At 32.3% G+C, this 11,932-nt stretch overlaps 1 long non-coding RNA gene across 6 annotated transcripts; it reads left to right on the top strand.

The window, feature by feature from the left end:
* Positions 1–5,476: 5,476 nt before the first annotated feature.
* LOC139898976 (uncharacterized) lies at positions 5,477–9,898 on the top strand. 6 transcript variants are annotated; one of them, XR_011777233.1, is made up of 5 exons: positions 5,477–5,850; positions 7,085–7,461; positions 7,539–7,910; positions 8,018–8,139; positions 9,604–9,898. It is a non-coding gene; the product is annotated as an uncharacterized lncRNA (long non-coding RNA). The 6 variants fall into 6 exon arrangements; XR_011777232.1 differs by lacking the exon at positions 5,477–5,850 and having other exon boundaries at positions 5,857–7,461; positions 7,539–7,727; positions 7,890–7,910; XR_011777230.1 differs by lacking the exon at positions 5,477–5,850 and having other exon boundaries at positions 5,857–7,461; positions 7,539–7,727; positions 8,053–8,139.
* Positions 9,899–11,932: the final 2,034 nt, after the last annotated feature.

The following is an 11,932-nucleotide window of genomic DNA, read 5'->3' as shown; positions in this document are numbered from 1 at the left end:
GTAACGTCATCAAAGGGACGAGGGTTACGTAATGTCCAACAGTCCCGTAATAATCTAAAAACCTCATTTCTTACCCCAATTACCGACTCCGTCACTTGTGGAAACGTTTTGTTTAATAGTTGTAGCCCGATGTTCTTGTTCTCACTTTGGTGAGAAGCGAACATTACTAATCCGTAAGCATAACATGCTTCTTTATGTTGCATGTTAGCCGCTTTTTCTAAATCACGAAGTCCAATATTCGGATATATTGAGTCAAAATAATTTCTTAACCCGTTGCGTAAAATAGCATTTGGGTTCCCCGCAATATATGCGTCAAAGTAAACACATCGTAACTTATGGGTTTCCCAATGTGATATCCCCCATCTTTCAAACGAAAGTCTCTTATAAACCAAGACATTCTTGGAACGTTCTTCGAATGTCTTACAAACTGATCTCGCCTTAAATAGTTGTGCCGAAGAATTCTGGCCGACTCTAGACAAGATTTCATCAATCATGTCTCCGGGTAGGTCTCTTAAAATATTGGGTTGTCTATCCATTTTGTGTTTTTAAACTGTAAAATAGACAAGAGTTAGATTCATAAAAAAAATACTTATTAATACAAGCAATTTTTACATATATCATAAAGCATAAGAACACTATATTCCATATATTACACCACACGAATACAACTATCTTATTCCGACTCGCTCGTTTCTTCTTCTTCGGTTTTGGTTCGTTTTGCCAAGTTTCTAGGGATATATGATGTTCCCCTAATACGAGCCGTCGTTGTCCACATTGGTTTAGAAAAACCTGGTGGTTTAGAGGTTCCCGGGTCATTGTTACAACTTAAGGACTTCGGGGGTTGACGATACATATAAAGTTCATCGGGGTTGGAATTAGATTTCTCTATTTTTATGCCCTTTCCCTTATTATTTTCTTTTGCCTTTTTAAATTCAGTTGGGGTAATTTCTATAACATCATCGGAATTCTCGTCGGAATCCGATTCATCGGAGAATTGGTAATCCTCCCAATATTTTGCTTCCTTGGCGGAAACACCATTGACCATAATTAACTTTGGTCGGTTGGTTGAGGATTTTCTTTTACTTAACCGTTTTATTATTTCCCCCACCGGTTCTATTTCTTCATCCGGTTCCGATTCTTCTTCCGGTTCCGATTCTTCTTCCGGTTCCGACTCTTCTTCCGGTTCCTCTTCGGGAACTTGTGAATCAGTCCACAAATCATTCCAATTTACATTTGACTCTTCATTATTATTAGGTGAGTCAATAGGACTTGTTCTAGAGGTAGACATCTATCACATAATATCAAACACGTTAAGAGATTAATATATCACATAATATTCATATGTTAAAAATATATAATTTCCAACAAAAATGTTAAGCAATCATTTTTTAAAGAAAACACGGTCGAAGTCCAGACTCACTAATGCATCCTAACAAACTCGATAAGACACACTAATGCAAATTTTCTGGTTCTCTAAGACCAACGCTCTGATACCAACTGAAATGTCCCGTTCTTATTGATTAAAAACGTTCCATATTAATTGATTTCGTTGCGAGGTTTTGACCTCTATATGAGACGTTTTTTCAAAGACTGCATTCATTTTTAAACAAACCATAACCTTTATTTCATCAATAAAGGTTTAAAAAGCTTTACGTAGATTATCAAATAATGATAATCTAAAATATCCTGTTTACACACGACCATTACATAATGGTTTACAATACAAATATGTTACAACAAAATAAGTTTCTTGAATGCAGTTTTTACACAATATCATACAAGCATGGACTCCAAATCTTGTCCTTATTTAAGTATGCGACAGCGGAAGCTCTTAATAATCACCTGAGAATAAACATGCTTAAAACGTCAACAAAAATGTTGGTGAGTTATAGGTTTAACCTATATATATCAAATCGTAACAATAGACCACAAGATTTCATATTTCAATACACATCCCATACATAGAGATAAAAATCATTCATATGGTGAACACCTGGTAACCGACAATAACAAGATGCATATATAAGAATATCCCCATCATTCCGGGACACCCTTCGGATATGATATAAATTTCGAAGTACTAAAGCATCCGGTACTTTGGATGGGGTTTGTTAGGCCCAATAGATCTATCTTTAGGATTCGCGTCAATTAGGGTGTCTGTTCCCTAATTCTTAGATTACCAGACTTAATAAAAAGGGGCATATTCGATTTCGATAATTCAACCATAGAATGTAGTTTCACGTACTTGTGTCTATTTTGTAAATCATTTATAAAACCTGCATGTATTCTCATCCCAAAAATATTAGATTTTAAAAGTGGGACTATAACTCACTTTCACAGATTTTTACTTCGTCGGGAAGTAAGACTTGACCACTGTTGATTCACGAACCTATAACAATATATACATATATATTAAAGTATGTTCAAAATATATTTACAACACTTTTAATATATTTTGATGTTTTAAGTTTATTAAGTCAGCTGTCCTCGTTAGTAACCTATAACTAGTTGTCCACAGTTAGATGTACAGAAATAAATCGATAAATATTATCTTGAATCAATCCACGACCCAGTGTATACGTATCTCAGTATTGATCACAACTCAAACTATATATATTTTGGAATCAACCTCAACCCTGTATAGCTAACTCCAACATTCACATATAGAGTGCCTATGGTTGTTCCGAAATATATATAGATGTGTCGACATGGTAGGTCGAAACATTGTATACGTGTCTATGGTATCTCAAGATTACATAATATATAATACAAGTTGATTAAGTTATGGTTGGAATAGATTTGTTACCAATTTTCACGTAGCTAAAATGAGAAAAATTATCTAATCTTGTTTTACCCATAACTTCTTCATTTTAAATCCGTTTTGAGTGAATCAAATTGCTATGGTTTCATATTGAACTCTATTTTATGAATCTAAACAGAAAAATTATAGGTTTATAGTCGGAAAAATAAGTTACAAGTCGTTTTTGTAAAGGTAGTCATTTCAGTCGAAAGAACGACGTCTAGATGACCATTTTAGAAAACATACTTCCACCTTGAGTTTAACCATAATTTTTGGATATAGTTTCATGTTCATAATAAAAATCATTTTCTCAGAATAACAACTTTTAAATCAAAGTTTATCATAGTTTTTAATTAACTAACCCAAAACAGCCCGCGGTGTTACTACGACGGCGTAAATCCGGTTTTACGGTGTTTTTCGTGTTTCCAGGTTTTAAGTCATTAAGTTAGCATATCATATAGATATAGAACATGTGTTTAGTTGATTTTAAAAGTCAAGTTAGAAGGATTAACTTTTGTTTGCGAACAAGTTTAGAATTAACTAAACTATGTTCTAGTGATTACAAGTTTAAACCTTCGAATAAGATAGCTTTATATGTATGAATCGAATGATGTTATGAACATCATTACTACCTTAATTTCCTTGGATAAACCTACTGGAAAAGAGAAAAATGGATCTAGCTTCAATGGATCCTTTGATGGCTCGAAGTTCTTGAAGCAGAATCATGACACGAAAACAAGTTCAAGTAAGATCATCACTTGAAATAAGATTGTTATAGTTATAGAAATTGAACCAAAGTTTGAATATGATTATTACCTTGTATTAGAATGATAACCTACTGTAAGAAACAAAGATTTCTTGAGGTTGGATGATCACCTTACAAGATTGGAAGTGAGCTAGCAAACTTGAAAGTATTCTTGATTTTATGAAACTAGAACTTTTGGAATTTATGAAGAACACTTAGAACTTGAAGATAGAACTTGAGAGAGATTAATTAGATGAAGAAAATTGAAGAATGAAAGTGTTTGTAGGTATTTTTGGTCGTTGGTGTATGGATTAGATATAAAGGATATGTAATTTTGTTTTCATGTAAATAAGTCATGAATGATTACTCATATTTTTGTAATTTTATGAGATATTTCATGCTAGTTGCCAAATGATGGTTCCCACATGTGTTAGGTGACTCACATGGGCTGCTAAGAGCTGATCATTGGAGTGTATATACCAATAGTACATACATCTAAAAGCTGTGTATTGTACGAGTACGAATACGGGTGCATACGAGTAGAATTGTTGATGAAACTGAACGAGAATGTAATTGTAAGCATTTTTGTTAAGTAGAAGTATTTTGATAAGTGTATTGAAGTCTTTCAAAAGTGTATAAATACATATTAAAACACTACATGTATATACATTTTAACTGAGTCGTTAAGTCATCGTTAGTCGTTACATGTAAGTGTTGTTTTGAAACCTTTAGGTTAACGATCTTGTTAAATGTTGTTAACCCAATGTTTATAATAACAAAAGAGATTTTAAATTATTATATTATCATGATATTATGATGTACGAATATCTCTTAATATGATATATATACATTAAATGTCGTTACAACGATAAACGTTACATATATGTCTCGTTTCAAAATCATTAAGTTAGTAGTCTTGTTTTTACATATGTAGTTCATTGTTAATATAATTAATGATATGTTTACTTATCATAATATCATGTTAACTATATATATAACCATATATATGTCATCATATAGTTTTTTTACAAGTTTTAACGTTCGTGAATCACCGGTCAACTTGGGTGGTCAATTGTCTATATGAAACCTATTTCAATTAATCAAGTCTTAACAAGTTTGATTGCTTAACATGTTGGAAACATTTAATCATGTAAACATCAATCTCAATTAATATATATAAACATGGAAAAGTTCGGGTCACTACAAATGAGATATCGAATATTAAAGTTGATAGTTTGGTGCAAAATTTAAAAGGGTTTTGGCACTTGTCCCACATCGGAAGTGGGAGCAAACCTAAGGTATTGGTTTTCACTATAAATAGAGACCTTAGGTTTGTAGAAAAACACACCAAAAATCATATGAGCATTGTTATATGATTAAAGTTTTCTCTCAGCCGCAACAAGGTCTCCCCGTTCCGGTTATCTTTCAGGCAAGTGTTCAAGTCCGGCAGTACGCTGCTTCCGACCGGTGTACCCTGGGAACAGACGTCGAATCTGTTTAAGAGAATTGTGTCAAACACAAGCTCGGTTCAACCTAATATCGGTTAGATAGTTTTTATCTTCTTTTTTTGATTATTTATTAGTAATCTGATTATTACTTTTGTGATAACATGTTTAGTTATTTTAGTTTCGTATATATATATATATATATATATATATATATATATATATATATATATATATATATATATATATATATATATATATCCTCTATATTACTAATCCGGTAAGGTTGATCCTACGTGTCAACCATCCAATAGCCCAGCCGATTTATCTTTTTTATCCTGCATCCGGAAATAAAATATTATATTTACACTAATTACCACAGACTGCCACGTGTCCATTAGTATTATTATCCTCAAAAATTAAACCTTAAACCTTAATACAGAAACAAACCGACAGTTTCAAACAACAAAATAATAATTAACCCTAAATTTGATTCGGCATAATTGATTAAACCCAAAATCGTCTGCCAATTTTTCTCAATTTACTTTTTCAATCCGATATTCGAATTGATTTCATGTCGGTTGCGTAATTTTTTGACAGATTTAGTTTAAAAATCCGATTCCCAAATTCGTCCAATTGAAGTTCAAAAGTTTGTGTTTTTCTACATGATGATTGGTTACTGCAAGATGTAAAACCCAAAATCATACAATTGAAGATCAAAATTGATTATTCTTGAAGATGACGATTTCTTGAGTGGAATATTTTTCAATTGGATTACAACATAATCAACAAAGATGTATTTGGTATTCAATATTTAATCACTATTTCTTATGTTCAGCGATCGAATCACTTCAAGGCTGGTACGATTTTAATTTCCAAGTATTTTAGTCCATCTCAGTATTAATGTTTTTGTTTATGTGAAAGGTTACAAAAAAATTGTATTCATATTGCATATTTGAACATTAGATTGGTTCTGTGTTTGTATTCATATCACCCGATTAAATTGGTTGAAACTGTATCTGCACCCATAACCGATTGAATTAGTTTTACAACCCTAAACCTACATATGCGTTGTCGTTCCAATCATCTGCTTCATTTACAACCATAAATCACCATCTATTAAATAAATGGATGTACTTATCAGATCCTAAATCACCATCTATAAGATAAGCATCTGCTTCATTTACAACCCTAAATCGCCATCTATGAGATACGCATCACGTACAGGGGTTCTCCAGTCAATTGTCATGTTGATTATAAGTAAATGTTATGTAAGTGCTTACTTCGATTATTGTTCTTTACCTGTACGATTTTTGTTCGATTATTGTTTCTTACCTGTAATGTTGAACTGAAAGTTCTTTTGGAGATCGGGATCGGATTAGTAATATTTTCTTACTGCCTTAAATACAGATTTGAGGTATGTTCTTATCATTACATTTTATTGGTTTTTAGTTTTGTGTTATCAAAGCGATAATCTTATTTAATGATTCGAATATCCAAGTAGCCTTATATTCTTATTGATGATTTTATTATGAACCTTTCAACCTGTATTTTCTATGATTTCAGCCGCAACTCTTGCTGCACAACCTACACGGTGAGTGTTGACAAGAGAAACCACCACCAGCACTGTGTTTTAAATTCATGTTGTTTTTGTGTTTGGTCAGTTTTGTGTATCAGTAAATATGTTTTCTGCCTCGATAAGATGGGTGGTTTTCCATTTAATTGCGTACAAGATCTAATACATATAAATTAGCTAGTGAGTTTTTGCTCTGAATAGGTAAACAAAAAGACAATGTATAAGGTTGAGAATGCCAAAAAGTAATTTTAGTTCATATGGTTAGTTCTTTTTTCGATGTCTTTTGGTTGTTTCTCAAACACTTGTGAATTTGTGGATTCACTTTTATTGTGCTGTTTAACTGCTATGTTCCTTAACTCTATGTAACCGTTATTTCTGAATATGCAGACTGCATTGAATGTTATGTTAGTTAAATGTTCTGTTAGAAACGTTTTGTGGTTCTTTTGGGTCTTCGCTTCTTTAGATATGCAGAAGATTGAGGTTGTTGCTTTGTAGTCTTTTGATTATTATGTTGACAGATTAGAGTTGCGGCCCGTTTCAAGTACACACATTTAACTACGACATTGGACATGTGAGTTGACATATTGGACTGAAATTGGTGATAGTTGCCAAGCAATTTTGAAATGGCGATTGGAAACAAACTTGGTGGGATCACTGCAGTTGCGAATCTGGATAGGCAGTTTTATGGGTTGCCATATCGTCTTACAGATATATATTATCATTATACATGTTATATTGATAACGCCTACTGCTATATTATTTCAAAAAATATATATATAATTATAAATTATAATTATTTGTGCAGTCCTCCATGTTAGGTACCTACTTAGCCATAGTACAAGGGTGTTGCTCTAACAGTTGGTGCTTCTACTTATGGTTCACCGGTTTTTGTTAGGTCATTTTCTTAATTTTTTTTCTCTTATCCTTTAAAAAAATTCAAAGTAACAGTTAGGGACAAATGTGCTTCTACAGTGTGGTGTGATACTTCATCGTGAAGACAAGCTAGAAGGTTCGTCGATATCAATGTCAATATAAGTTTGGTGGGAGTGAAGATCATTTTATTTTCTCATCTTTCCCATTATACAAGCAAGATTGATAATGACAGCTTAAAAATTGGGATTACAAGGGGTTCATTCCTGGCTCTAAGAGAAGAAACTTGAGGTAGTAATATAATATATTATTGTGCTTATATAGTATAGTCAAGATGGGAGGGTTAGATAACAAGCTAAAGAGGTTTTGTCATGTTTTTCATGATTATTATCATTCGATTCATAATTTTCCACTGGTGATATGATATGCAAAATTCCACCAACTATGGATTAGATGCGCGGGTTAGATGATAAGGTTATCCACCTTCATGTGCTCTAACTTTTATGTGTTTATTTATTTATTTTTTTTTTTGAATTGCAAGGATGCAACTATTTCAATTTTTCAGTGTTGAAACTTTGTAGGCACTAACAAACAACTATTTGTCATAAAAAAACAGAGAGCTTTACCATTAGATATGTTGCTTTCACTGATGTGGATAGAGTGCAACAAAGCTCACTATCAGAAATATTGGTTTTCGTCTCATGTAAGTTATTGCTATTATCTACTTTCGTTTTAACACTTCAAATGGTTGCTACATGCACAAAATGGCTCAAGTTTTTGTTGTCAAACTTTTGTAACAAATTCATGTTATATATTTAAAAAATAATAATCATGAACTCGTGTTTTGTTATCAACCTTGTGTAATAGATCAGTAGTTGGTCATGTTATGTTAAGGTTGAAAAAATATACAACACTAAGAGACAATACTCCTGCTTTGAATACTTAATTCAAAATATGAAAACTTAATTCAACTTTTGACGATCCATTGTTGTCATAGTTGGATCATATTATGTTGAAACAATAATATTACTATACATTGGTGACTGTGGCTCTACATAATTTATAGACAACATCCTGTACATATTCTTTAGAATTAAATATAAAAAAAGAGTAAACGCACGTCGAGTTTGAAATCCTACTTGAAGCAATGGGGATTGTCATGCTTTTCTATGTGTTACTTTTTTACCAACGGAGTCTATTATATTAGAGCTGGATCCCGTAAATTTCTTTGTTTGTCTAACAATAAAATTTAATAAAATTTATATTTATAAAAACACATTATAAACTCTATCAATTCATATAATTTTAATCAAATATTATACATACAAGTTATATATTTAATGTCTAAAAAAGAAAAACTTTAAAAATCCAATACTATACATTCATAATGGGATATATGAAGTATTTAAATTAAATAAATATTACGGAGTAATCAAGGAGATAAATGGATATATGAATTGTGAAATCAACCAAAACGCGCGTCGAGTTTGAAATCCTACTTGAAGCAATGGGGATTGTCATGCTTTTCTATGTGTTACTTTTTTACCAACGGAGTCTATTATATTAGAGCTGGAAAGACGGGCGACTTGGGCGGGCTTGAAGGGTATTAGGTAAGGGTCAAAATGGGTTATGGGTTGTGTTTGTTTTTTCGAGTCTTAATTCATGTTAGAACACTTAGAGTTGAGTATAGAGAGACAAAGGTGTTAGCTTAGAGAGATAGAGAGAGTTATCGGAGAATCGGTTCTTTCATTAAGCACAAATGGTTACAAGACAAATGGAAAAAGTTACAATATATATATATATATAATGACTTTGAGTATTTATAGTACCACACTTAACCCTTACAGGTTTGCAAAACTTATTTAATTGAGATAATCACAAACAATGTGTTAACTGGTTTTTAAACATGCGTCCATCACACGGGCTCATTTGACATTAATCCTAAAGCTATATGCTACAATTTTTTGGTAATTGTTTCCAGCTATATATGACATAATATCTACGAGTAATAATTAACAAGTTATGGATGTTTACTCAGTTGCAATGGCTTTTGCTTAAATTAGTGTAATTGATTTTTCTTTGCAAACTAACCAAAAGTCCATATTGTTGTGTAAGAACCATGATACCAAGTCACTTATGTTTATTGACTATCAATGTAATGTCTCAGGTGTTTAAATGGGTCAAAAACCTATGATGAAGAAGACATGGACAATTTACAAGACCGACTTACAATTCTCACCGTAACGAGTCATGTTGATCATCGAAAAGTATGTGTTATTTCCGAGATGTACAGAGTATATGATTACAATAATAATAGATTGGGATTTATTTGCTTTTGTATTTTTATGTTGATTAAAATCGGGGGTAAAATTGTTGATATTTGATAAATGGTGTGTATGAATTGATTTGGGAAAATCAACTCACTTTTATAAATGACCATCTTTAAAATCAATTTCAAAGTAGTTAACGCCATTTTATCTATGAGTTTGAACATCATTTGTAGGTTTTTTGAAATGATACTCTCTTCTGATACTACTGAATACACTGCCTCTGTTGGGCAAAATTCCCTCGCTTTTAAATTACTACCCATTTTACTTAGTAAACGTAGGTTGCTTATCATTATAGTAACCGATTTTAGAGTAACCACTCTTATTATTGAAACTATTCCTCTAATCCATTAACAACCTGTCCACATTATTATTTCTTTTACCCACAACTTGAAATAGCAAAACATTAACTTTCCGTGTGTTTACTACTTCCATCAGTATATGTAATTGTTATGTTTCATATTATTAATCTGTCATAAAACTATTCCTCCAATCTGTTATAATTCAGTAGGCTTATAACTACCTTTAGTGGTTTGATTCTTGATGTTATAATTCAGTAGGCTTATAACTACCTTTAGTGATTTGATTCTTGATTAAGAATACTAATAATGAAGTGTAAGAACAAAGATGATAATGGAGAAAGAAAGAAACACTTTGTAAGTGTGTGAAATGGTGCAAGTTTAATGCTTGCATTCATGAGTATTTATAGCCTAAAATCTCAATATAAAAATACATACTTTGTGTACCAAAATTGACTATATGTATACACCAAAATTGACTATCCATATCTATATTATTATTATTATTATAACACTCCCCCTTGGATAGCAATTTTATTTTGTTGAAGATCAACTATAAATTACTGCCTCGTTAAAAACCTTGCTAAAGAAAACCCAGTGGGAAAAAACTTTAGCTAAGGGAAAAAGAGTGCAGCATGGAGTTGACTTCCCCTCAAGTAGACATCGCTTCAGCTGTTACATCTTTTGAACATGTCTCATGCCAATGTTATGAACGTGTGTTCTGAAAATAGCAGTTGGAAGTGCTTTCGTGAAAAGATCAGCAGAGTTTTTGCTAGATTGCACATATCTCATTTCAATCTGGTTGTCCTTAATGAGATTTTGAGTGTATGAGAAGAATCTAGGTGGTATGTGTTTTGTTCGGTCACTTTTGATATACCCTCCTTTCATCTGTGCTATGCAAGCTGCATTATCTTCATAGATAGTTGTTGGACTTTTATCGCGTTCTAGTCCACAAGAATCAGTAATGAGTTGTGTCATTGATCTCAACCAAAAACATTCTCGAGTAGCTTCATGTAATGCAATCACTTCGGCATGATTTGACGATGTAGCAACAAGTGTTTGTTTTTGAGAACGCCATGATATTGCAGTACCTCCATTTAGGAATACATATCCAGTTTGAGATTTAGCTTTATGTGGATCAGATAAATAACCTGCATCTGCGTAACCAACCAAATCTTGTTTTGATTCGTTAGAATAAAATAATCCTAAATCAGTAGTTCCTCGAAGGTATCGAAATATGTGTTTGATCCCATTCCAGTGTCTTTTGGTAGGAGCAGAGCTGAACCTTGCCAACAAATTAACTGCAAAAGAAATGTCAGGTCTTGTACAATTTGTAAGATACATAAGAGCTCCAATTGCACTAAGATATGGTACTTCTGGTCCAAGAATGTCTTCTTGATCTTCACATGGACGAAATGGATCAGCTTCAACATTGAGTGATCTAACAACCATAGGAGTACTTAATGGTTTTGCCTTGTCCATATTGAAACGTTTCAAAATCTTTTCAGTATATGTTGTTTGATGTACAAGTAAACCATTAGGCATATGCTCAATTTGTAAACCAAGGCAATACTTGGTTTTTCCGAGATCTTTCATTTCAAATTCTTTCTTTAGAAGTTGAATGGCTTCATGGATCTCTTTATTTGTACCTATGATGTTAAGATCATCAACATAAACAGCTATGATCACATATCCGGATGTTGTTTTCTTAATGAAAACACAAGGGCAAGTAAGATTATTTGTATACCCTTTGCTTATCAAGTAATCACTTAATCGGTTATACCACATACGTCCCGATTGTTTTAACCCATATAAAGATCTTTGTAATTTAATCGAATACATTTCTTTGGGTTTTGCATTTGATGCTTCT

This window comes from Rutidosis leptorrhynchoides, chromosome 3 (assembly GCF_046630445.1).
Source record: "Rutidosis leptorrhynchoides isolate AG116_Rl617_1_P2 chromosome 3, CSIRO_AGI_Rlap_v1, whole genome shotgun sequence".
Classification (NCBI taxonomy): Eukaryota; Viridiplantae; Streptophyta; class Magnoliopsida; order Asterales; family Asteraceae; genus Rutidosis; species Rutidosis leptorrhynchoides.
Note: the sequence above shows the minus strand (reverse complement) of the source record. Positions and strands in the feature narration are given on the sequence as shown.